The following is a 24,639-nucleotide window of genomic DNA, read 5'->3' on the forward strand; positions in this document are numbered from 1 at the left end:
GGAAATGTATGGGGACGAGCGATCGTAGTAACGAGCGCTCGTTCCCATACTAGCTTCTTGTGAAAGGAGCAAATGAGCGCCGATCAACGAGCTGTTCTCGGCTGATCGGTGTTCGTTTACACGTCCCTCGTGGGGCTGTGTAAATAGAGCTTTAAAGGGAAGCCAAACAAAGATTCCTTAATAGCTATAGAAAGTTTATGGGTTGAACTCTTGTGCCAATCAATAATTCTAGTTAGTAGTATGGCTTGATAATAAACTGCTGCGTTTATGAAACCAATTCCTACCAAATGTTTGGGCCTAGTAAGGGTCGGGTACTCTATTCTATGTCCTGTGTTTTTCCCAATGTAATTCAAACATTTTCTTCTAAGACTATGGAAAAAGTTCTGTGGAAAATATATGAGCATGGTTTGTAAAGGCCCTATTACACCAGCCCAGCCCATTTTGGCTGATGCAACGAGCGCCGATCAACGAGACAGCTCGTACATCGGCATTTGTTTGCTCCTGTCACAAGGCTCTATGTATGGGGACGAGCACTCGTTACTCCAATCGCTCATCCCCATACATTATTATCATGTCGGCAGAACGCCTCCCTGTTTACACAGGGAGATGTTCTGCCGACAATGATAATACTTTAGTTTTTTAAAAACAATACGATCAGCAGATGATTGAGCGTTTGCTCGTTCATCTTCTGATCACTGTCCTGTTTACACAGGGCAATTATCGTCAACAAGCGTTCTATGAACGCTTGTCAGCCCGTTAATTGCCCAGTGTAAAAGGGCCTTAAAGGGGGTTTTACACAGGACGATAATCGGGCAGACGAGCGTTCATAGAATGCTTGTTGCCGATAATTGCCCTGTGTGAACAGGGGAACGATCAGCAGATGAACGAGCAAACGCTCAATCATCTGCTGGTCATATCGCTTTAATAAAGTGAAATATTATCGCTGTCGGCTGCACATCTCATCTGTGTAAACAGGGAGACGTGCTGCCGACATGATAATAATGTATGGGGACGAGTGATCGGAGTAACGACCACTCGTCCCCATCCATAGCTCCGTGTGACAGGAGCAAACGAGCACTGATCAACGATGTCTCGTTGATCGGCGCTCGCTGCACCGGCCGCTTATCGGCCGGTGTAAAATGGCCTTAAGAGGTATGTAACCTTAGGTATGATCAGCATCTTAAGAAGATTACTTCTCCCTACCCAAGAAACAAAGGGTATTTTCTAATTAGTCAGAATGTTATCTGTCTGTGTTAGTAGAGGTTCATAAGAGAATCACAAGATTTAGAAGAGACTGAAATATGCAAGCCCATGTATTTAAAGGGATTTAAGATTTAGCCTTACATACCATACTGGCTGGGCAGGTGATCACTAGAAAACAATAAAATTTAGAAGAAAGAACCAAGAAAGGATTAATCTGGGTTTGATGTAAGAACAAGAAGGTCTGCAAAGGCAGCAGTATAATGTGTATGCCCTCGTACACTAATTCCATGAATGCAAGGATGTTGGAAAATGAGTTTAATCATGTCTCTAGTGTTTCATGCAGATACTTCTAGAAATACGCTTGGACTGCTTTCACATTCAATAGATGTTGCAGCTTCTCTATCTGTATTGTCAGTTCAGCCAGAGATCATTTATGTTTCCCTTCAAGAGCTATAATACTAGCAAGTGTATCATCAATTTCTTAGTTATTCATTTTCTTTATAAAACACCCAAAGGAAATGAACTCCCTTACCACGGATTTATGAGCTTCCCAAATAACTGGTTGATAGGCACTATGTGGAGTGTTTTCATGAAAATTAAATAGAGTTTTCCGAGATCCTCTTCTTATTTTTATCATCTTTCAAAGTCAATTCATTAAAAGTTTTTTTGAGGAAGAGTTAGAATAGGAAGATCCATGCAAACAGGTGAGTGATCAGAGACCGCTATATTCCCTATAGTGGACCGTTTAATCATCTGCAAGTATTGCGATGTAACAAAAAGCTAGTCCAACCTTTGATATGATGGGTCTGTGAAATAGGTATAGTCCCTATCAGTTGTATAGCGTTCTCCAAACATCTTTCAGGTGCATGTCAGAGAGTTGTCTATAAATTGCTTTTAAATTCTTATAGGAATTTCTACATTATATTCAGGACTGGTCTCTCCCTCAGGCAAATTACCCTATATGATGAAATGGGAATCGAAGATTGTCAGGGAATTGGATCTTCGACAATGGCAGGACATGGCATCTTTGACATCCTAGTTATCTATTATCAAATCTCTTGTGGAAACAGGATATAAGGTGCTTATGAGAGGGTATATGGTTACGTCCAGACTATCTGAGATGTACCCTACCACTGATTCTGGTTGCCTTAGACAATGTGGTAGTGCAGGTAAGCTGTTGTATATATAGTCGGAATGCCCTATTGTACATCAATTTTGGAAGGAAGTATACAATTTATTCTCTTCCCTTGCTCACGTTTCACTCTCTATCTACCCAGTTGATGCTTTATTAAATGGACCACTACCACATTTACCTAAGCATTCTCGCAAACACCCAACTATGTATTTTTAGCTGCGAAGGTTGCTAATGCTAGATCTTGGTGTACGTCATCAACACCTATAGATCTTACAAAGCTAAACTTTCATGGATCATGGTTAATGATCAATTGACTAGTATCTTTTCAGACAGTTTAGATAAATTGTACAAAATCTGGGAACCATGGAATACTCGGCTGGGCATATACAGGCGGATGTGTGCATTATGTATGGAATTAGGAAGAGGAACCCCCCCTTTTTTATCTCTCCTAATCTAGTTTGTTTCCCCTCCTTCCTTTCCATCCTGTCTTCAGTTTTATTGCTTGCACAAATTAATTTGTCCCCTTTACGGGACTATATATTGGTTTCTGCCTGCTGGTTGCAAGGACAGACACCTATTGTTTTCTTTTCTCTTTTATTACATCAGTGTCTTAAGACATGTGTTTGTAATGTATGACACAATCTGACACTTATGTATTGTTTTATTCACCTCATTTTTACATGTACACTTTTGTTTTATTCTACTTTTCTGAAAACTTTAATAAAAATGATTAAAATATAAATTCTTATAGGATTGTTGAGAGGATCTAGTGGAGGAATCTAACTACACCACCTATGATAAACATTCCTTCTCTAAAGGGTCGCAGGCGTTATAGTGCCTCCACTATCCAGGCAGATTGATGTGTATTTTGGGACAAGCAGCTCTACTAGTATAACAGGAGTATTGGCTATTAGACCTTTTAGAAACAAAATTCTACCCTCAGTGTCAGCTAAATGTGCTTGATATCAAAAAAAGAATTGCTTTCTTCAAAGCTACTGTTACCCCCCGAATTTTAGAAGTGTGATGGTACAAATGATACCATTTAGAATAATAGAATAATCGAAGATTTAAAAGCTTGCCTGTCTTAAGGTGGGATTCTTGTAGAATCGTAATATCTGTGTGTATGGATCTGAGAGATTGAAATATCCTTGACCGATTTCATTCCCCTTACATTCCAAGTGGTTGCATTTAATGAGGACTTCTGGAACCTAAATGTAAAATACAACAAACTGGTAAACAAGAACCTTTAGGTTGCGTTTGGTGAATGAAGGGGATCTACCCCAGATCACACCCAAGTAAATAAAACATGGCTAGATTGGGGTCAGGGGGTGGAATGGTTAAGAATGTGTCATGTTAGAAAAATAACTAACAGTGAATAACATTGGGTTATATGAAATGTGCATAGAAACATGTATTCTAATTACATATTTCAACAGATGTGCAGGGAGGCTCCAAGTAGGGTATTCCCTGCATGCAGTGTGCATTGGAAAGGACCTAACATTGACCTGTGTCCCAAAGTTGTACAATTTAAAGTAGAAACAAAAGGTTTACCATATAGACCAAAGGGTCGAGTATTAACCGATAAACTAAGCAAAGTAATAAAGGCAGTTATCAAAATACACCTAACCAGTGGTAAAGCTACGACTTACTTAAGGAATTACCCAATCATCTAGGAGTCTTATAACTCATCAGATACATAGGAAGGTTTCTGTGGCTAAGACATTCTTTAGCCAGTGTCCAAGATGATACCTTTGGAAGACTTGGGAGGACTGTGACATCTGTAATCTGTAGCCATGAAGGATAGTTGACCGGACCCAGGCCCAAGTCCTTGCACAAAGGAAGAATGCTGTCTGGACGTCCAATCCTTTTGAGAGCTCCATGAAGAGAGAAAGTTAGTTCAAAAGCAAAGAGAATCTTTTTTTGCTCTCAGGGCTTCAGTAATCGGATTCCTTTGTCTACGTTTATTGAGAGTCACAGACGAGATATCTTGGAAAATAGAGATTATGGATCCCTCATAGAAAAGCTCTGGGTTTTCCCACGCTTATTTGAAAATGTCATCCTGATAAGTGCAATTAAGAAGCTGGCAAATAACATCTCTCAAGGGTTCCCCATTTATTGGTTTTGGCCGAAGTGCATGGCGTGACGTTCCACTATCAGAGACTCAGAGCTAGTCGGGCATAACAGCAGCCTCAATATAGCATAAGTGGCTTCCATGACAGAATCAGAGGGGATTATTTCTGGTATATCCCCCATAGGTTGTTCCTCCTTTCTCTATTATATATATATATATATCTCTTCAATATATGCCGGGAGGCTATTAAGATTAGATTGGCAGGTAATAATATCTTTAGCTGTGGAGTCCCCAAAGGTCTGGAGGGGAACTTTATTTTCTTATTTATCAGAAATTAAGTCAGGCTCCAGATACTCCTCAAAGCACCTTGTTTTTCAAAATGGACTCCCCAGTAGTGGGTTAGGACAGTTCCTATATAAGTATAAAGTCCAGTAAGGTTGGGGGATAATGGTAATTCATTAGACTCCCCAGTCACCAGGCTCATGTACCCCCTTCAGATCATAATCGGCCTAATCTAAGATAGCGCTGCTATGAGAGGAATCATTGGGCTTCCAAGATGGTGCCACGGGCCCGGTCGCTGGTCTCAATATTAATGCAATGCGGGGTTAGCAAGTTGCCAAGGTGGCAGGTGAGTGCTATATGCGGAGGAAGGCTGTCAAGGAAACCTCCACTTCTTTTCTGTAAATCTGGCTGGTCACGTTATGTACGCAGGGTTGGGTCTTCAGCCGCAATGAAGGCCGCGATCCACCTCATGGAATAAAGGGTTTAGAGACCCTGCTAAACTAGTCCCGCAGTGCAGCATGATGGGCTCTGAAGGTTTGGAGCCTTCCCAGCGCAGTTTTGAGGTAGGATGCCATCAGATAGGGAATCCTTAGAGTGAGCGCTCCAGACACATGTCTGCTATTTTTCAGCCTCCAGCCTCGCCCCTTTTTCAGTCAGTATATTATATTTAGCCAGTAAGTGGGCACATATGCGCAGCTGAACTGAGCGGACATGCTTAATTGAGCTCTGTTCCTACTGCTGCTTATGAGGTGATATTAGCACCCTCCTGGTCTACCAATAGCACTTGCTGACTGTACACCTTTCCCTCATATGCCTCCTAAAAGGAACCTCAAGCGGATCCTACTCTGATTTTGCCTGAACTCTTTGTTGGAGCATCAGGCCACGCAGCGCACGACATGGCACCCACCCACTCTTTGTTTCTGTCTTCCTCTCCCTCTCTGTCTCTGTGGGAGGGCCTGGACTTGCCGGAGCCGCCACTGGATGTACAGGGTACAGTGACACCCACTGCACAGCTCCTTAAGAATATATAGTTAGCGGTGGATGTCTTTACAAAACAACTCTTGGTCAACGCACTGACAAGATAGAAACGTGCATGGACAAGATTGCTGACAACATGAAAGTAGACTGCACTGCCATACAAGATCAGTCCAACAAGCCGGAGGCCCTTAAATTTAAATATGACTTAGAAAACCTTTAGAGGAGGGCAAATTTACGAATCCGAGGATTACTAGAATCCATCACTGCACGCAAAGACATAGCCCTAAATCATTTTGCGACATTACTCCCTCAGCCGGACCAGGCCCTGTTATGTATAACGTGCATTCACTCTGCTCTAGGCCGCCCTCAGGATGGTGACTGTCCTTGTGATGTGGTCTTGAACATACATTTTCCCAACATGAGAGATTTGATTTTGTCTGATGCCCAGGAAAATCTAGCCAACCCTGGACTACCAAATACCGTTCAGATATTAGGAGACATTAGCCCAGCTACTTTAGCTAGACCTTAAAGAGGCTCTGTCACCAGATTTTGCAACCCCTATCTGCTATTGCAGCAGATAGGCGCTGCAATGTAGATTACAGTAACGTTTTTATTTTAAAAAAAACGAGCATTTTTGGCCAAGTTATGACCATTTTTGTATTTATGCAAATGAGGCTTGCAAAAGTCCAAGTGGGTGTGTTTAAAAGTAAAAGTCCAAGTGGGCGTGTATTATGTGCATACATCGGGGCGTTTTTAATACTTTCACTAGCTGGGCGCTTTGAAGAGAAGTATCATCCTCTTCTCTTCAGAACGCCCAGCTTCTGACAGTGCAGATCTGTGACGTCACTCACAGGTCCTGCATCGTGACGGCCACATCGGCACCAGAGGCTACAGTTGATTCTGCAGCAGCATCAGCGTTTGCAGGTAAGTCGATCTTACCTGCAGAGGGGCTTCCTCTTTTCTTTTGACATTCGTGAGAAATAATATACCATATATGGCTCGCTCCTTGGCTGATCTCTAACGAGGTCGGGAGGATGCGGTATAACCCTCCCTGAGAATCTACTTCTACCCCTCGCCTGCTGAGACCAGCTCAAACCTGCACGATGGTTTTATTCACTAGAACATATATAGTGGCCAAGTGGAGGAGTCCTACTCTATTCTTCCAGATTATAATAAATAGGGTTAACCTTACTATTCTTTTTGAAAAAAAATCAAAGCTAGTTAAACTACCACTATTGACCAATTCACATGGGATCCTTGGATTTCCTATATTTCTACCCGTGCTGTACGAAATATGCTGGCCTTATCTTACCTCCCGTGTCCACACCCACCTGACAATACTTTCCGATTGCTTCTTTTTTCTTTTATTATCTGACTTCATATACAAAACGTCATGTGACAGAACATGCTTTTGATTTTTTTTATTCTTGTTTGTTCATTTTCTTTCTGTTCTAAATATACCGTATTTTTTGGACTATAAGACGCACCTGACTATAAGACGCACCCAGGTTTTAGACAACAGAAATAAGGAAAAAAAAATCATTTTATTAGTTTTACAAAGCAAAGACTAGTTGTTAAAAAAAATAGTTTCACCACATTCTGAGAGGCATTTTTTGGTACATACGATTTTTTATTATCTTTATTTCATTCATTTTTTTTTGTTTTTTACATTGTGCTTGGGGAAAATGGGAAAAGGTTTTTTTGTTTTTAACTTTTAATATTTTTTTACCCATTTTATTAGTTCCCTTAGGGGACTTGAACCAGCAATCATTAGATTGCTGGTACATTACATTGATGAGTTCCGGAAACAGCGTAACTCACTGAGCTACACTGTTTCCGTAACTCCCATAATAGTGAATGGCAGTTACAGAAGCAGCGTAGCATGCTACGCTGTTTCCGTAACTACTATTCAGTTCTATGGGAGTTACGAAAACAGTGTAGCTCAGCGAGTTTCCGTAACTTGACCATGTACGCTGTTTTCGGAGCTGCCGAGTTCTGGAAACATCGTAGCTCGTGGTGCTACGCTTTTAACGTAACTCCCATTCACTTCTATGGGAGTTACGGAAACAGCGTAGCTCCGCGAGCACTCTGCTGTTTCCGTAAATCCCAACCACCTTACCAGGAAGTGGCCGGGAGACAGCGGAGAGAGTAAGCTAGAACAGGGTTGTAAAACACAGTTGTCAGTTGTAAAACACAGCTGACACCTGCAGTGTATGGAGTGGGCTCAGCGCATGAGCCCGCTCCAAACATCATCCCCTTCCCACTCCATGGCACATCATGGGTCGGGAAGGGGTTAAGTAAGAAGTGGTCATGGTGCCCGGCGCTGCCTGGTCCCTTGACTACCGACTATAAGACACAGGGCCTTTTTATCAAGATTTATTTTTGCTAAAAACGGCGTCTTATAGTCCGAAAAATACGGTATTTGTTATATTTCCGTACACACTTCCTTTTCTTACATTTTGATTTGTATAATATGATATACTTTCGATATATACGCGGCCCCTGCATGGGTTATGGCTTGAATAGCCTGCTATGTTTCTTATATTCAGTAGAAATGAAATGTATACTTTTTATGCCTTTCTGTTTTAACAAAAACATTTGAAACTTTGTTTAGCCAGTTAGTGAATTGTTTTCTCAATTTATTGATCTTTATAGAAATAAATATGCCACAATAATTACATGCAATATGTTAAGAGTTTCATTTTGCTGGATTATAATATCTAAGCATGAATCATATATTCATCTGAACTTACTGTAATATAACCATACAACATGTATGTTCTTTATAATGCTGATATGAAAGTCACATGTACGCTGGCAGCCATAACATTATAACCACCTGCCTAATAATGTGTAGGTTCCTTTAGTGCCGCCAAAACAGCTCTGACCTGCCAATGCATGGATCCACAAGACCTCTGAAGATGTTCTGTGGTATTTGGCATCAAGACATTAGCAGCAGATCCTTTGTTGGAGCAGTTTGGGAAAGTCCTGTAATTTCTGCAGTAGGGCATGGATCTGAGTTTTATTTCCATGACATAAAACAGATGCTTTATCGCACTGAGATCTGTGTAATTTCAACACATTCCAGAACTATTTTTGCAGTGTTGCGGGGCGCATTATCCTGCTGAAAGCCACTGCCATTAGGGAATACCGTAGCCACGAAGCAGAGGCGTATCTAGGTTCTCCAGCACCCACGGCAAAGATTCAGATTGGCGCCCCCCCAACTATGAGGTAGTTTAACATAACAATACGTTAAAAGAAAATAAATTAAAGAGACAACACACAGCTCCCCTGTAGATAACGCTGTCAGGGATCATTACTATGTATATTGTCTGAAAAATATTATCCTCACATATATGTATATACATTTCAGTTCTTTGTGTAATATACTGATATATATAACAAGTTCTTTGTTCATGTCGGACACACCTATGGAAGACACCGCCCCCTGGAATGCAAAGAGGAGTGTGCAGAAGAATGTATAGCAAAAGTTACAGCAGAAGAGCCAATGGAATTCAAGCAAGTCACACATCTATAGGGAGGGGCATGTGTCTTCTCTGTGTGTGTTTCTTTGTTCTGAATAAAAGTTCAGTCCCTCCTGGCTGACATTGAAGCTGTACCTCAGACATTTGTGTGGTGTACTTCTCTCCAGGCATGCCTTCAGCTTTCAATTTACAGAGGTGGTTATTCGGTGTGAAATGCGGACCTGACATTTGGTGCCGAAGCCGGGACCTCACTCGAGGAAAAATCAAAATCCGGACAGTCGACAATCACAGGGTGAAACAGAGGACTCAAAGTTGCCCACTGAAGGAATTTGATCACCTCCGCAATAACACGGTAAGCGAATTGATTTTATAAATCTTCGTCTTATCTGTGTTAGTGGGCAGTCTTGTAGCGATCTGTAGAACCCTTTTGTTGATTTCCTGGATTATCTCAGGCGACAGAGGTGATATTTTCCGCTGTGAGGTTGGAAACCTGTGAGACCCTAGTCGCGCCCGACTAACCATCCTCTGGGTAATTAGGGACTGGATAAAGTTATATAACACGACCAGAGAGCTGCAGACTGTGGAATTTTTAATATTTCCAGCGAGGCCAGAGAGTCTAAATAAATAAAGTTATATAACACGACCAGAGAGCTGCAGACTGTGGAATTTTTAATATTTCCAGCGAGGCCAGAGAGTCTAAATAAATAAAGTTATATAACACGACCAGAGAGCTGCAGACTGTGGAATTTTTAATATTTCCAGCGAGGCCAGAGAGTCTAATTGAATATTTTTGAGAGTCTAATTAAAGATTTTTATAATTCTAGCGAGATGTAATAATAAATACATTGCAGACTAGAGATGATACTATTTCGGCGAGACTTAGCGTTGGAGACTGTGAAATTATATTATTTCCTGCCAGACCAAGAGTTGCAGATCGAAAATTGTTATATAAATTACGTGTATAATATAGACTGTTAGAATGGATGGTTTACGGTCCATATTCAAATCTCCAGGATCGTGCGTAAAATGAAGAAATTGATGGAAGTGTGTGGGATCCATAGAGGAGGGCGGCTCCAAGCCGCAGATTGGGCAAAAGGTATTCTGGAGAACAAAGGGAAGTTGGAAGGTAGTAAGTTGATGGAAAGTGCTTTAGAGGGATTTGCAGAAGAGGAAGTTAGGAATAAGAAAGGTATTGTATGTTATATGTATTAGAAAACACGACCAGCCGACGCCCGGTAATGGCGTCCGTACCTCATGTTGAGTGTGTCCTCATTGTTGGTGGGAAACCACCCCCCCCCTTCACAGCTGCGCACTGTGTTTCCAATGGGAGAGGCTGCCCCCCCCTGCCCCTGATGTGGCCACGCCCGGCCCAACCAAATCAGTATGAAATAATCACCTTGTTAATTTTGTCATTTGTAGTGTTTTTTCTATTTACAGAAGTTCCAGTCTAGTTCACTGATGAAACAACACGTAATTATAAGATAGAGATGGTGGCCGACAAATTGTACGGTTAAAGATGTGTTTGATACGTAGATAATTCCTATACAATGGTGTGATGAATGATTGCAGATACGTATGTTGTTTTGCCGGCATTGAAAGTGTTAAGATTGTGAGAAGCTGTGAGAAGTTGCGAGAAGCTGTGTGACCCCCCTCCCTCTCCCCTGTAGTGTGCTGTGTTTGGGAGGAGGAGGGGGGGCTGACTGGGTGCAGTCTGCAGGGCTGATGAGACAAAGGGATTTCAATATGCACTGCTGATATATATATATATGTAATGTGTACAAACCGAAATAAATTTCTTCTCTTTTGCGCAAGCGCTGTTGGTTATAAAAGTTACGATATTTATGTGTTCTGATGTGATCAGATTTCATGTGTTTTGATGTTAATTCAGATGTATTAAACTTTAGATACTGTGAGACACGGGGTTTTGAAAATGTATGTGCCCCCACCGTTCCCTATTTTTATATACAGTTTATTGGTTTGCAGTAATTAATGTTATCAGAGATAATATTTTCTGTTTTGTTGAATAACTAACTACAATTGTTTTATTTTTGATTTCACACATGAGTTATGTCATTGTAAAGATCAAATGTATTTTCGTCAGGAAAAAGTCATTTTTTGTTTCAGGCTGTTGTACATTACAGAGGGTTAAATTAGTGTTATGTTGAGATGTCGTTTTGAACTCTGCTACATCACTCTCGCAGAGTCCACAAAGGGGGGAAGGGTGAAGGAACTGATCAGGTAGTTTTTGTTTTTTTTTGTTCTCCTTTTTACAGGCAATTTTATAGCCCCTTCGCAGCCAGAGGGAGCTATGCCAAGCACTGCCCTATCCCAGTGGCTGAGAAAGATTTCCCAATGTTGAAGGGACTGATCAGGTCGTTTTGTTTTGTGTTTTATTTTGTTTTGAATTAATTAATTTGGTTTCAGGAGATCTAAAAATGTGTAAGAGACCATCCCCCTCCAGCAAAGTTACACAGGAGGCAGAGGTGACGTCACTCACACGAGTCTTTATGGATTTAGATGTGGGAGAAGGCAAAACAAAAATTGTCTGGACATTGTTAATTTGATGTAAAGTTTTTAGGAATGTTTTCTTTTTTATTTGTTTTTGTATTAATCAAGTATTTGCAGAACCTGATAAAAGTGAGATTCTCAAAGTGCTCGTGATTATCAGATGAGTGTGGAGAAGTGTATAACATTTGGTTTTATTTTAGAGAATGAAGACGCCACCCCTTTGAGATGTTCTATCTATATGTGACATGGGTTTTTAATGTAAATTTGTAATAAAGAGATATTTTATTATACAGTATGTACAAGCCGGGATACGAAGCACCAGGTAAATCATCCAGAAACCACTCTCACCTTCTTGTTCATCTCAAGGAGCGGAGCTGGAGGTGCTCGCTGAGGCTTGTAACCTGGCAGAAGGTAAGACGGCCGACATTTACACTGACTCTAGGTACGCTTTTGGCATCGCCCACAATTATGGGCCCATTGGTAGTAGGAACTTTATTGGATCATCGGGTAAGCCAATTGAGAGAGCGTGAGAAGACAGACCTGACAACAAGGATATGTGCAGCCAGGTGTCAGTAAATTGGCTTGTCCCTGGATACAATAATGCCACCACTAGGTTTGTAGCAGCCGGCATGATGTGCGCACGGCATGACATAGGTAAAACAGCAAAGGTACCTGTGAAAAGTGCAGCCCGGCCAGATTAACAGTCCCAGCGACTGCAGAACATACAACTACCGGAGGTAAAAGTGTATGACGCGGTGCTCGTATGTGTAGACCTGTTCTCAGGGGGGCCTGAAGCCCGGCCTGTATTTTCCCCACTACAGACGTTGTGTGTAAGTGACAGGGGAACAATGGTATCCCAGGTATTGACCTGATGTTTGTACAATAAGATATCAGCAGTTCTCCAGATGTTATCCCAAAGTTAGTTTGTTTAATAATTGTATTTAAGAAGTGTTGTGGGAATATTAAATATTGAGGTTAAGTTTTATGTAAAGTTCTGGACCAGCCTTAGCATTGGACTATTAGAGTCATGCGTCAGATAAAAGGTACAGAAGTGGAATATTCCCATTAGAAAACATATTTATTTGTTTATTTTTATTTTTGTTGTGAAAGGGAAATTTTAGAGCAGAGAATTCCGTGCAGTGTATATGTGTATGTATAGATATGTATATAAAGAAGAAGAATCAATTTGTAAGTTTTAGTTACTGACCAGTGTGAACGTTTGATGTAAAGATGCTATTTGTTAATGTTTTTCTTCAATTGAATTATCTGATTAAGATCAATTAATGTTTATGCAATGAAAAAGCTTGTTCTCCACAGGAAGTGTCCAACTGGGAGCGGAAGGCGGGAGAACCAGATTCTAACAGAATGTGGACGGATAAAGGAAGGTGAACGGTGGCACCCAATTCACTCTTGATGGCACTTGTTTTGATGGTGTATGACCTCACATATGCCCCAAGACTGCAAGGATCGATTTGGTAAGATCTAATTGGTATGTCCCAGGTTTTACAGCTGTCGCTGCTAAATTCTGTTAGAGCTGTTTGATTTGCCTACAGAACAGTCCTGGCAGACCGGTGCCACCCTTATCATACCCGCCTCCCACGAAGAGAACCGACCTTGAGAGGCCTTCCCAGGTAGAACGAACCAGATTAGAGTAAGAAAAATAGGTTTAAGACGCTTGTCAGATAAACATGTGGAATCTGTGTATCTTTCTGTGAGGTGGAGATGTTCCAGGCAATCAGCTGAGATCAAGGTACAAATCCTGCTGAAAGGGTATCACCAAGTGCAAATGAAATGTACCCAATAAGTTACACATCTTCTAGGTGCCCTGTCCATTGTAACAGAGAAGTTTTTCCTTATATAAAGGTGTTTGATGTCATTTAGGGGCCTGACATTATTGTATGTACTTAGAACAACGTTTATAGTGTATGCGGATGATGTTATCACCAGGTTAGTATTTATTTTAACAATTGACAAGAGTTGGGGGTCCCCAGCAAGTGCCAGTAAATATGAACTAAAAGACTTTTAACACGATGAACTCCATCACTGAGATGCGGCAGGCACAGCCTGAGCCAGTACAACGCGTTTATCATGAACTGACGGCAGTGTCACAATTCTAAGCGGCCGCCCAGACGAGTAACTTGCCAGAGGAAGAGTACAGATGCGGAGGGTTTGATAGTCACAATACAACTCCACTAATCCGCCTACGTGGGATCTCACCCCAGGCTCACAACATGAGGTGCTATGTACAGCCTGATGACGTAAACTAAAGGAGACGGTGTCGGACAGATGAGAAGGACCAAACCAAGTCCTGATGACATCAGCAAAGTAAAGACCAAAGACCTGAGTGAATCCGTCAGCAGGATCAAGTGTTTTGATAAGTAAGTGACCAGGAGGGGGTAATAATAACTCCCCCACTGGACACCAACGTAGTCTGACTCCACAATTGTGTGGGTTACCCTGAGGGTGACAGTCAGTGAAGAGCAGAAGACAGGAGAAGAAGAAGACGATGGTGTACAGGACTGGCAATGAACTGATGGGACCCGAGACCTGAGGGTGATAGCATGAGATTGGTGATAGCATTATGTTATTAGCTGAGGCCCTATTGTTTATAATGTCTGAGGTTTATAATTATAATGTGTGTAAATATGCCACGGTGCTGCAAATTACAATCTGAGGAGTTTTATGTGAAGGTGTGAGGTGAAGGTCACTGTGCTGCCCATGACCTGTCATATCTGCAGGGGTAAAGTCCCATTAGGACAGTAAGTGACAGTGTGACAATTATTACTGTTAATAAAAATGTAGACCGGATTAATATATATATATATATTACAACCAGCAACAGTTTGTAGATTATATCAAGACAACCATCCTGTATCCAGAGGAGAATAGGGAAAGTTAGGACCACTCCGACACCTTGGAAGTCCAGGTACAAAGGGGGGTTGCTCATCAGGAGTAGCTCGTCTCAAGCTGGTGAAGAAATCCAAAACCCCTACCCGCCTGGTTCGAGTGGTCAGTGGTAGGTTGCTAGGCAAGACTCAGGGATAGAGTAATAATATTTTTAGGGGGGACTGTCAGGGATCATTACTATGTATATTGTCTGAAAAATATTATCCTCACATATATGTATATACATTTCAGTTCTTTGTGTAATATACTGATATATATAACAAGTTCTTTGTTCATGTCGGACACACCTATGGAAGACACCGCCCCCTGGAATGCAAAGAGGAGTGTGCAGAAGAATGTATAGCAAAAGTTACAGCAGAAGAGCCAATGGAATTCAAGCAAGTCACACATCTATAGGGAGGGGCATGTGTCTTCTCTGTGTGTGTTTCTTTGTTCTGAATAAAAGTTCAGTCCCTCCTGGCTGACATTGAAGCTGTACCTCAGACATTTGTGTGGTGTACTTCTCTCCAGGCATGCCTTCAGCTTTCAATTTACAGAGGTGGTTATTCGGTGTGAAATGCGGACCTGACAACGCCACACACAGCCCCCTGTAGATAGCATCAAACACAGCCTCCTTGTAGATAGCACCACACAGCCCCCTTGTAGATAGCTCCACACAGAGCCCCCTTGTAGATAGCTCCACACACAGTCCCCTTCCTGATAGCGCCACACACAGCCCCCTTTAGATAGCGCCACACACAGCCCCCTTTAGATAGCGCCACACACAGCCCCCTTGTAGATAGCTCCACACACAGCCCCCTCTTGTAGATAGCTCCACACACAGCCCCCTCTTGTAGATAGCAGCACACACAGCCCCCTCCTATGGATAGCACCACACACAGCCCCTCTTGTAGATATTGCACACAGCTCTCCCTTGTACATAGTGCCACAAACAGCCCCCTTGTACTTAGTGCCACACACAGCCCCTTGTACTTAGTGCCACACTGCCCCCCTCCCCTTGTACTCAGTGCCAAACAACCCCCTTCCCCCCTTGTACTTAGTGCCACACTGCCCCCTCCCCCTTGTACTTGGTACCATACAACCCTAGTCCCCCTTGTACTTAGTGCCACACAACACCCTCCCCCTTGTACTTAGTGCCACACATCCCCTCCCACCTTGTACTTAGCGCCACACAACCCCCCTCCCCCTTGTACTTAGTGCCACTGAACCGCCCTCCCCTTGTAATTAGTGCCACACGGCTGCCAGAGCGGAGAGCAGTAGCCTACCGATACCACTCTACGCTCTGCATGATGTGACTCACCATTAAGAGGAGGCAGGAGGTTTTGCCGTGGCATTCTGACTGGGGTAGGTTCCAGCCCGGGAGTGGACCAGTCCAGTCACCTGACCTCATGTCACTAACGTGAGGTCAGGTGACAGGTCAGGTGACTGGACTGATCCACTCCCGGGCCGGCACAGACACTAGTCAGAATGCTGCCGCAAGACCTCCTGCCTCCTCCTAACTCTGATCGCTGCTGCAGCTGACCGGCATTCAGGGCGCCTGTCAGCAGCGATCAGCTGATATGGCAGCTCTGCGGTGCCCCCTCTTCCCTACCTCAGAGTTGCGCCACTGCATGAAGGAATGTACTTGGTCTGCAACAATGTTTAGCTATGTAGTATGTGTCAAATTGACATTCTCATGACTGGCAGCCCCCAAGGTTTCCCAGCAAAATATTGTCAAAGGAATCACAGTAGCTCTGCCAGCTTGCCTTCTTTCCACGGTGCGTCCTGGTGACATCTCTTTCCCTGGCAAGTGACACACACACACCCGGGCATCCACATGATTAATCCGACCAGGCCATGATCTTCCATTGCTCCATGGTCTAGTTCGGATGCTCACATGGCGATTTTAGGTGATTTCGATGGTGGACAGTAGTCAACATGGGCACTCTCAACAGTCAGCGGCTAACCAGCCCCAAACGCAGCAAGATGTGATGCATTGTGTGTTCTGGCACCTTTCTATCATAGCCAGCATTAACTTTTTGTGCTAAAGTAACTCTTCTGAGGGATCGGACCAGATGGGCTAGCCTTCACTCCCCATGCGCATCAATGAGCCGCAGGCGACCATGACACTGTGGTCCTTCCTTGGACCTCCTTTTGTAGGAACTAACCATTGGAGTACACCGCAGAAGCCCTGCCTAATTGAAGGTGCTCCTACCCAGCCTTTAGCCATCATAATTTGTCTCCTGTAATAGTCAATCAGATCCTTACACCTGCCCATTTTTCCTGTTTCCAACAGACCAACTTCAAGAACTGACTGTTCACTTGCTGCCTATTATACACTATATTGACAAAAGTATCTAAATCATCTGTTTCATTCAGTCCCATTGCCACAGGCAGGGCCGGCATTAGGGGTGTGTGAGCTGTGCGAGCGCACAGGGCGCTGCACCCTCCCAGCATGTAGGGGGCACCACTGGGCTCTGCCTCTACTCTGTGCTCTGTTCTTAGTTACACACACGGAGTAAATAAGAGCCAAGGAGTAAGAGAAGAGGATGAAGCTCCGCCCACAGCCCGTCCTGCACGAAGCAGGTGATCCTGTCAGCAGGGAGACATTGTAAGTTTCTATGTGTGTGTGTATACAGTATGTGTCTCTGTGTGTGTATTAAACAAAGTAGTAAGGATGCACTCCAAATCGTTGGTGCTATTGAGGTTCGGGTTGTACCCCACTTATAGAGCTATAGAAAAACCTGTAAGCACTCTAGAAACAAATGATTTTGTTGATTCCAAGGAAAGATCATTTATTTTTCATTCAATCCACATGGTTCAGTATATGTACAGAACAGAAAAGATTTTTTAATGCAAGCGATAAGTATTAAATTTTGACGTTTCGGCCCAACCAAGGCCTTTCTCACATTCGCTGCAAGATAGAAACAAAAAGTACAAAACAACATATATCAATTTATATTGGACTCAGAAAAATAACAAACTTTAGACGAAACAAAAAATCATAATATATATATATATATATATATATATATATATATATATATAAATACAGATGTTCAAAATCCAAAAGTCGTCCTATAAGAAAAATTAATGGTCTACATGGTACTCTGTATAAGCAGTGAGATATATGTCATATATTTGACCATTATAATGATAGTCTAGTACGTATAGAGATATGACTCCTTAACATAAAATATATAGGTATACGAAGGGGAAATGACCCAAAGAACATGGAACTATACAAGTTATAATGCATAACATAAATATGGTAGAGGCATCAAATAGGAGGGGTATTGTAGAAATACCTCTCTAGACCATACCATAAAATACCGGTATAGAAATCGATGGTGGAGATATAAGAGAAGAAATGTAAATAGATAAATGAATAAAATAGATGATAGGTAGAAGATAAAAGAATGGGCTGTATCAAGATAAAATAGCAAATGATGTCATACCTGCATATAGTCCAGGTGTGGAGACATGTAAAGATCTATCACCCCTGTAGGTAAGTATCTAATGTGGGGAAGACATTTAAATTAATAAATAATGAAAAAATGAGCTGTTGGCGTTGTATCTAGATGAAAGGTAACATACCTGCATATAATTTTGGAGTGGTATAATGTAATACTGGCGTCTACCAGACGCTCACGAGTGTAAGAGATCTCCCAGAAGTGTCTATCTTTAAAGCGCCCGTTTCAAAACCGGATATCCGGTATCTGGCACGCACAGAAGTGCCGGCGCATGCGCAGTGAGGGGGATAGTATCCCCCGGTGGAACGCAAGCTAACCTTGTTGTGATGACGCCCAGAGAGGATATAGCGGCAGCATGTAATGATCTAACGCTCCTTTATGTAAGTGTGTAGCAAAAAAATTATCAGATACTGTATAGGAATTGGCTAGAACACGGTTCAAACAGTCATAGTGGTGGATGTGAGTGAGTTCTGAACATAGTGTATTATATAGTTTACCTAAAGTAACAAAAATCATCTGTATATGTTTATGTTGTAATATAATTGAAAATATATATATTTTTAGTGTAAGTACTATGGAATGGAGATGAAAAATATATATTCATTCATCGTATATATGTATTATGATATGAAAAGGACAGTATAATGAAATGTACAGTATAATGAAAATGTATAATGAAATGTGTCAGTAAACAATGTTAGAAAATAAAATAAAATAAAAAGGTATAGAAAAAATAAAGAAAAAGTAGGTGAACCGGTTTTATGGTACCTGTATCTGGTCGTCAGCTCTTTCTAGCGTGCCTGAGAAAGAAATAATAAATGTATGACATTAATAACATAAATCGCTGTAATTGACAGAAGATAAAGTTATTATTAGCATAATAAATCGAACTCTCTGTTTAAGCCTTTAGGTGTCAAGGTATTTAACGTATGGATCCAATAAGACTCCCGTTGTTCCAATAAGTGTATGTGATTGCCACCCCTCCTAGGTCGTAAGACCTGTTCTATGATTTGAAATCTCAGTTGGGAGATGTTATGATTGGATTTGATAAAATGATCGGGGAGTGGTAACCACGTTTTCTTGCATCTTATTGTGGATTTGTGGCTCGATATTCGATCTCTAATATGTTGGGTTGTTTCACCAACATAAGTCAAGCCACACGGGCATTTGATCAAGTAAACAACGAAATTCGAGTCACGTGAAAAAAAACGTAGCCGGGAAGATTTTGTTAGTGTGGGGGTGTTGGAACATGTCCCCCTTAATAATATTAGAACAGCACGAACAGTGTAGACACGGAAATGTGCCATTACGTTTTGTCTGTAGGAATGTTTATCTCTGTACTTTAGAAAGGCTGCCAATGTCAGCTCTAATAACACGGTCACGAACATTAGGGGGCCTCTTTGAACACATCATTACTGGATTCCTGAACTCTTCGATCTCAGGGTAGGCGGTATGTAATACCGACCAATGTCTACGTACGCTCTGTAGTAGTTTCGGTATTAAAGGATGGTATGTCAATATTAATGGTAGCCTAGCTTGTTTTGGTCTTCTCACTATAGTCTCATGATTGGTCCCTGTAAATCTATCGAGTTCCTTCGATAGGAGTGGTTTGGGATAACCTCTCTGTTCAAATTTTCTGGACATATTCTGTAATCTCATTTTTTTAGTGTCCACATCCGACACAATCCTAGATACTCGCATGAATTGAGAGCGTGGTAAGGAACAAAGCGTGTTCCTAGGATGGTTACTGCTATAGTGCAGTAAGCTGTTTCTATCTGTGGGTTTTGAATAGAGATCTGAGGTAAGAGATCCCACCTCATCCAGTACAATGATAGTATCCAAAAACAAGATCTTTTCCTTACTGAAATTAAGAGTACATTTTAATTCATCTCTTACTTGGTTGATGTGTAGGACAAAGTCGTTAAGTGATCCCACAGGGCCATCCCAAATGCAAAATAAATCGTCTATGTATCTGAACCAGCACAGGGCATGCTGTATAAAGAGAGGATTGTTATACACATATTCCTCTTCAAATAGAGCCATATATGCATTAGCATAGGGTGGGGCTACGTTCGAACCCATGGCTGTTCCGCATGTTTGAACATAGAACACGTCTCCAAATAGAAATTTTTTTTTGTGCAGAATTACTGTGAGTAGCTCAAGGCATAGCGATATTGAATCGGGAGACATAGTAGTAGATTCAAGAAGATGAGTAACAGCTTGAATACCCTTGTGATGAGTAATAGAGGTATATAGGCTAGTAACGTCGAGAGTAACCAAGATACAATTATGACCAATCCTAGGGAGATCACTAATTTTCTTAAGAAAATGTCCCGTATCCAAGATAAAAGAGGGTGTGGTCTTAATCAGAGGAGTAAGGATCTTTTCTAGGAAGATAGAAAGAGGGGAAAGGATAGAATCTGTCGAGGCTACTATAGGTCTACCAGGTGGATGTTGTAAAGATTTATGAATCTTAGGTAGAATATAAAACACTGGAGTAATTGGGTGGGGATTCTGTAGGAATTTAAAGGTTTTGTCATCGATTATCCCACGGTCTTTGTATTCTTCCAAGATACTGGCAATGTTAATACGAATATTGGACGTAGGGTCGCCATCAATTCTATTGTATGTCTTAGTATCTGATAACTGTCTCTCTACCTCTAAAATGTAATCTTTTTTTATCCCAAACCACCACAGCTCCTCCATTATCCGCAGGTTTGATAATTATATCCTTGTTGTTACTCAAAGCTAATAAAGCTGCCGACTCAAGTTTTGACAAGTTATTTTTATGTGGATAGAAACCCATCCTATACCTAGTCAGAAGAGTTTGTGTATCCCTTTTAATTAGCTCGATTACCGCCTCTGTGGCGTGATATGATCTTGGGGGAGAAAAATTACTGCGGTTAAATAAACCTAGTGGTTCGATTGATAGTGGGGTCAGGGTTACAGTAGAGATAGGTGGACCAGTAACATCGACCGAAATCCCGAAATGGGTCTTAAGTCTCAAAGATCTATAAAATCTATTGAGTTCCTGCTCTAAGATGAAAGTATTGCAGGAGGCAGTTGGACAGAAGGACAAGCCTTTCTGTAGGACCGACAGTTCCGCTGGACTCAAAGTGTAGGAGGAAATGTTGATAACCAGGTCGTTGGTCCCAGGTAAGACCCTCGACGTTACAAGCCTATATACCTCTATTACTCATCACAAGGGTATTCAAGCTGTTACTCATCTTCTTGAATCTACTACTATGTCTCCCGATTCAATATCGCTATGCCTTGAGCTACTCACAGTAATTCTGCACAAAAATTTTTTTCTATTTGGAAACGTGTTCTATGTTCAAACATGCGGAGCAGCCATGGGTTCGAACGTAGCCCCACCCTATGCTAATGCATATATGGCTCTATTTGAAGAGGAATATGTGTATAACAATCCTCTCTTTATACAGCATATATTTTGCATTTGGGATGGCCCTGTGGGATCACTTAACGACTTTGTCCTACACATCAACCAAGTAAGAGATGAATTAAAATGTACTCTTAATTTCAGTAAGGAAAAGATCTCGTTTTTGGATACTATCATTGTACTGGATGAGGTGGGATCTCTTACCTCAGATCTCTATTCAAAACCCACAGATAGAAACAGCTTACTGCACTATAGCAGTAACCATCCTAGGAACACGCTTTGTTCCTTACCACGCTCTCAATTCATGCGAGTATCTAGGATTGTGTCGGATGTGGACACTAAAAAAATGAGATTACAGAATATGTCCAGAAAATTTGAACAGAGAGGTTATCCCAAACCACTCCTATCGAAGGAACTCAATAGATTTACAGGGACCAATCATGAGACTATAGTGAGAAGACCAAAACAAGCTAGGCTACCATTAATATTGACATACCATCCTTTAATACCGAAACTACTACAGGGCGTACGTAGACATTGGTCGGTATTACATACCGCCTACCCTGAGATCGAAGAGTTCAGGAATCCAGTAATGATGTGTTCAAAGAGGCCCCCTAATGTTCGTGACCGTGTTATTAGAGCTGACATTGGCAGCCTTTCTAAAGTACCGAGACAAACTTTCCTAAAGACAAAACGTAATGCCACATTTCCGTGTCTACACTGTTAGTGCTGTTCTAATATTATTAAGGGGGACACGTTCCAACACCCCCACACTAACAAAACCTTCCCGGCTAGGGTATTTTTCACATGTGACTCGAATTTCATTGTTTACTTGATCAAATGCCCGTGTGGCTTGACTTATATTGGTGAAACAACCCAACATATTAGAGATCGAATATCGAGCCACAAATCCACAATAAGATGCAAGAAAACGTGGTTACCACTCCCCGATCATTTTATCAAATCCAATCATAACATCTCCCAACTGAGATTTCAAATCATAGAACAGGTCTTACGACCTAGGAGGGGTGGCAATCACATACACTTATTGAAACAACGGGAGTCTTATTGGATCCATACGTTAGATACCTTGACACCTAAAGGCTTAAACAGAGAGTTCGATTTTTTATGCTAATAATAACTTTATCTTCTGTCAATTACAGCGATTTATGTTATTAATGTCATACATTTATTATTTCTTTCTCAGGCACGCTAGAAAGAGCTGACGACCAGATACAGGTACCATAAAACCGGTTCACCTACTTTTCCTTAATTTTTTCTATAACTTTTTATTTATTTTATTTTCTAACATTGTTTACTGACACATTTCATTATACATTTTCATTATACTGTACATTTCATTATACTGTGCTTTTCATATCATAATACATATATACGATGAATGAATATATATTTTTCATCTCCATTCCATAGTACTTACACTAAAAATATATATATATTTTCAATTGACATATATTACAACATAAACATATACAGATGATTTTTGTTACTTTAGGTAAACTATATCTCTCGTCCGTGTTCTTCTATATAATACACTATGTTCAGAACTCACTCACATCCACCACTATGACTGTTTGTGCCGTGTTCTAGCCAATTCCTATACAGTATCTGATAATTTTTTTGCTACACACTTACATAAAGGAGCGTTAGATCATTACATGCCGCCGCTATATCCTCTCTGGGCGTCATCACAACAAGGTTAGCTTGCGTTCCACTGGGGGATACTAACCCCCTCACTGCGCATGCGCCGGCACTTCTGTGCGTGCCAGATACCGGATATCCGGTTTCGAAACGGGCGCTTTAAAGATAGACGCTTCTGGGAGATCTCTTACACTCGTGAGCGTCTGGTAGACGCCAGTATTACATTATACCTCTCCAAAATTATATGCAGGTATGTTACCTTTCATCTAGATACAACGCCAACAGCTCATTTTTTCATTATTTATTTATTAATTTAAATGTCTTCCCCACATTAGATACTTACCTACAGGGGTGATAGATCTTTACATGTCTCCACACCTGGACTATATGCAGGTATGACATCATTTGCTATTTTATCTTGATACAGCCCATTCTTTTATCTTCTACCTATCATCTATTTTATTCATTTATCTATTTACATTTCTTCTCTTATATCTCCACCATCGATTTCTATACCGGTATTTTATGGTATGGTCTAGAGAGGTATTTCTACAATACCCCTCCTATTTGATGCCTCTACCATATTTATGTTATGCATTATAACTTGTATAGTTGCATGTTCTTTGGGTCATATCCCCTTCGTATACCTATATATTTTATGTTAAGGAGTCATATCTCTATACGTACTAGACTATCATTATAATGGTCAAATATATGACATATATCTCACTGCTTATACAGAGTACCATGTAGACCATTAAGTTTTCTTATAGGACGACTTTTGTATTTTGAACATCTGTATTTATATATATATATTATGATTTTTTGTTTCGTCTAAAGTTTGTTATTTTTCTGAGTCCAATATAAATTGATATATGTTGTTTTGTACTTTTTGTTTCTATCTTGCAGCGAATGTGAGAAAGGCCTTGGTTGGGCCGAAACGTCAAAATTTAATACTTATCGCTTGCATTAAAAAATCTTTTCTGTTCTGTACATATACTGAACCATGTGGATTGAATGAAAAATAAATGATCTTTCCTTGGAATCAACAAAATCATTTGTTTCTAGAGTGCTTACAGGTTTTTCTATAGCTCTGTGTGTGTATACAGTATGTGTGTATAAAGTATGCGTGTCTGTGTTTGTATGTGTATATGTTACAGTGTGTGTGTGTGTGTATACAGTATATGTGTGTATACAGTATGTGTGTCTGTGTGTATATGTTACAGTGCTTGTGTGTATACAGTATGTCTCTGTGTGTATACAGTATGTGTCTGTGTTTGTATGTGTATATGTTACAGTGTATGTTTGTCTCTGCATGTGTTTATGTCTCTTTAAGTGTTTGTTCAATATTAAAGTAGAACAGATAAAATGAAGATATCTGTGCTGCCTCGTATGTACCCTGCTGCTCCTATATACCATGTTGCCCCTATATACCCTGTTCCCCTTATATACCCTGCTGCCCCTATATATCCTGCTGCCCCCTACATATACTGCTGCCCCCTACATATCCTGCTGCCTCCTATATATCCTGCTGCCTCCTATATATCCTGCTGCCC

The sequence above is a fragment of the Rhinoderma darwinii genome, chromosome 2 (genome assembly GCF_050947455.1).
Source record: "Rhinoderma darwinii isolate aRhiDar2 chromosome 2, aRhiDar2.hap1, whole genome shotgun sequence".
Classification (NCBI taxonomy): domain Eukaryota; kingdom Metazoa; phylum Chordata; class Amphibia; order Anura; family Rhinodermatidae; genus Rhinoderma; species Rhinoderma darwinii.